This window comes from Sebastes umbrosus, chromosome 24 (assembly GCF_015220745.1).
Source record: "Sebastes umbrosus isolate fSebUmb1 chromosome 24, fSebUmb1.pri, whole genome shotgun sequence".
NCBI classification, from domain to species: Eukaryota; Metazoa; Chordata; class Actinopteri; order Perciformes; family Sebastidae; genus Sebastes; species Sebastes umbrosus.
Genome location: NC_051292.1, coordinates 1 through 3950, shown reverse-complemented (window position 1 = coordinate 3950; position 3950 = coordinate 1). Strand labels below are relative to the sequence as shown.

Below are 3950 nucleotides of genomic sequence, written 5' to 3'. Positions count from 1 at the left end.
TTGTTTGTATGGTACAATACTTTGCACTTCTGGTTAAAGTCTTGTCTCAGTACCTGTACTCTGTGCAATGACAATACATTTGAAACTTCTATTCACTTGTTGTGTGTGTTTATTTGAATGTCTAAACAGTAATTATGAGCATAGAAGGTCGAGAAAAATATGAATGCATACATAAGCTAATGTAAATGTATTCAACCTTATGCCAACAGCCCCTCTTCCCTCCAGTAACAGGCAACACCAGCTGTCAGTGTGTCAGTGTGCTGACTTGACTATGACTTGCCCCAAACTGCATGCGATGATCATAAAGTGGGCATGTCTGTAAAGGGGAGACTCGTGGGTACCCATAGAACCCATTTTCATTCACATATCAAGGGACCTCTTTGAGAATGACCATGCCAGTTTTTCCACATGTTGCATACCTATTTGAATATATAATACAACTCAGTGCGATCACTCCTCTGTTTTGGTGTTTGCGAGTTCCACATTAATTATGTTGTTCTGACTGTCCTGTTTGTGCAGGGCACGGAGCCGATCCCAGACGGAGATCCAGACCCAGACGGAGACACTGATTGGGGACAGAGGAGCCACACTCGGCGGGCGACAGAAGGCACGAGTCAACTTGGCGAGGTAATAGGACAGTCCCTCGCTCGCTAGTTAAGCTGAGGAGAAGCGGTCAACTTTGAATGCAGTGTGTTTACAGAGAGCAACTGACAACTGTTACATAGTATACCTTTTTAAGGACAAAAATGTCCCGACCCAGTCTTTGGGAATGACTGATACACAGTATAGAGGCTGGACACAACAACCACAATGTGTGTGTGTGTGTGTGTGTAATATTAGTGAGTTAAAATGCCTTTTTTTCTTTCATCTTTATCGCAGCTCGGAGTCCAGTGTCTCTTCAGGGCCCGCGGACCATCCGAGCCTTTGGCGCCGGGGAGAGGTTCCAGAAAGCCTTTGATGCCCATCAAGACTTGCACTCACTATTAGATTCAATACGAAGCTTCTGTGAGCCGCGTCAGTCCAGTGTCGATAACCTAGGCCCGGTTCCTGTCGCCGACCACCTCTCGCCGGTTCGCCGACCGTCTCGACGGCATCTGCTCCATCTTTGTTACCGTCAGCGCCTTTGGCTGCCTGCTGCTCAGAGACCGTAAGAAAGATTTTACATTTTTTAACAATAAAGGGATAGTTTGGGTGTTTCTCAGTGGGGTTGTATGAGGTACTGATCCATAGTCAGTGTATTACCTACAGTAGATGAGTTTGGAGAAGCAGACAGGAGAACCAGCACGGGAGCAAAGCGATGTACTGCTGTGGACGGGGGCAGAAAAACTGCTCTTAGACACCTAAAAAAATCAATATTAGTTTAAGTGTACGCTATATTTAAAATATTTTCACCACTTAACCTTGCTGTCAGACAGCCCTTTCTGATGGGGAACTGAAGCCGTTGTATCCGTCCATGCTCTCGCCAAAGCCACCAGACTCCATTGAAAAAAACTGTAATTTTAACCAACTAACCAATTGAGGCAGCGGTAGACGAGCCACTCCCGTGGTAAAGATACTGTTTTTGTCAAAGGAGTCTGGTGGCTTTGAAGACAGCATACATAATTGCTTCAGTTCCCCTTTTCAAACATAGACTGTGTAGCTGTCTCACGGCAAGGTAAACTGGCAAAAATATTCTAAATGTAGCGTACACTTGAACCGATATTGATTCTCTCAGGTGAAGCTAAAATCTGTTTTACTGTCGGCCCCCGTCCACAGCAGTACATTACTTTGGGTCCGTGCTGGTACTCGTCTGTTTCTCCAAACTGGGGGCGTACCGACCATCATCTACTGTAGGTATCCACTGACTATGGATAAGTACCTCATACAAGGCCACTTCAAAACACCTGAACTATCCATTTAAACACTTGAGTCAGAAATGTTCAAATACAAGACAGTAATTGTTGTGATAAAAGAGAGAATAGTGTCCTGAAATGTCTTTTTCCTGGTTCTGTTGGAGATGGACGCCGGCTGCGTTGGTTCCAGTGGGGGTTCAGGCAGAGTGCAGAGGTGGAGAACCTGGTAAGATATTCCTTTTTGTCTTTGACTTTATTTACAGCTCGTATTTGTAGCTGAAGGATTTCTGCACATTATTTAGTAAGGGTGGGGGAAAAACCAACACAGCAAAGTATCGCGATATTTTGCGTGGCAATATTGTATCGATACACGGACGCCAAGTATCAAACTCTTGTTATATAAACTATTAACCTCTTAACATGTTAGAGTTTGGGAAGAATTGTAAATAACACTCTATATTTAAATTTTGAAGAGGAAAAACTGGCATGGCCATTTTCAAACGGTCCCTTGACCTCTGACCTCAAGAAATGAAAACATGAACAGAGTGAAAACAGTATCTTATTAGATAAAACAGATGTTGACAAACTGCAGAATTTGCAGTTGAAAAAAGTTAATAAATTGCAGTATATCTGATCGCAATACTCGGCATATCGCTAAATGTTTTAAATTGCAACAAAATCGTATTGTGATAATATCGTATCGACGGGCCTTTGGTGATTCCCACCCCTATTATTTAGGTGAGTTGGCCTTTGCTGTCTACATCTCATGGCTTTGGTTTGCACTAATGTATATAAAGTGTCCAAAAATGTTATTTGTTCTGTTATTATTCACAGTTAATGCTTTTGATTTACTGTCTGTTATGTGCGGTTCATCTTTATATTCTTTAATTTATTATTTGTTATACAAGACAAAGTTGAAAAATATACACCGATTGACATCCCTTGAAAACAAAACTAACCGTTTGTCACTCTGGAAAAATAACACATTAGCAATAAAGTGAAAATAATAGAGGAAAGAAGTACATCCATAAATAATCACACTACATCCAGAGGAATTCCAAGCACTTGGAACAAATTACCCACAGTGCAATTAATCTAACTATACACAGATCATTTATATATTGTTTGCTGGCCAAAAGCCTGAAATCAAATTAAACTCTTTGGTTTGACCTCCTGGTCACATCAGTCACCTGTATCTTTACTTTACTGTCTTCAGATGATGTCATTTGAGAGAGTGAAGCACCCTGGGAAACCCAGAAGCGTCCTCAAAAAGCCTCAGCTTCTCCTACGGTGGCGACGGACCGCCGGTGCTGCAGAACCTGACAGCGATGTTCCGCCCCAAAGAGAAGGTCAGCCATCTTTAGTCTTCAGAGGACTGAATTCATCACGTTCAACCTAAACTAATATATTAAACCAGATTCTTCTCTCCTGTGTGTCAGGTTGGTATTGTGGGCAGAAAAGCTCTCTGGTCTCAGCTCTCTTCTGCCTCAGGGGAAGATCTTCATCGACTGGGTTCTGACCTCTAAGTTCGGCCTGCGCCAGAAGAGATCCATCATTCCTCAGGTAAACATCAGCTGACCTCCTCTAATTGGCTGTTAAAATGGACAATCTGGGGAAGTCCCAATCGAGTTGTTTTAGTTCCGATCCGATCGTTGTATTTACCTAAATGTCTATTGAATATCAATCAATGAATTAAATATGAATATTGATAGGTATCTTTAGATTTTAACGGTACTACTACTCTTGCCGATATCGCTTATTGATCCGGTACTTTAACGGTACTCTGAACGATTTGTTTTTGTTGTTTTTAGAGAAAAAAGGAAAGAAATGAATAACAGGATTAACGTTGCTTTATTTTGTCATATATAATGTATATACATTAACATTCGAGTAGCAACTGCAACAGTATTGTTTAGAACAAATTACTGATAATGTGATAATTCAAATGTAAAATAAATAATAAAAAACACAATTTATTTCTAGTATAAGAAGCAGTCATGTTTTGAACACATCACTATTATAAACTATAATGTCGGGCAACTAGGGACGAAGGAAAACGTCTGTTGGAAACGGTGTATGATTTGGCTAGATGTTTTTACAGATATCTTGTTTTTCCGC

At 41.1% G+C, this 3950-nt stretch overlaps 1 long non-coding RNA gene across 1 annotated transcript; it reads left to right on the top strand.

Annotated features, from left to right (window-relative positions):
* The first annotated feature begins 515 nt into the window (after positions 1-515).
* On the top strand, positions 516-3396 carry LOC119483892. Its single transcript, XR_005205845.1, has 4 exons — positions 516-724; positions 880-1147; positions 3049-3181; positions 3272-3396. It is a non-coding gene; the product is annotated as an uncharacterized LOC119483892 (long non-coding RNA).
* The last annotated feature ends 554 nt before the right edge of the window (positions 3397-3950 follow it).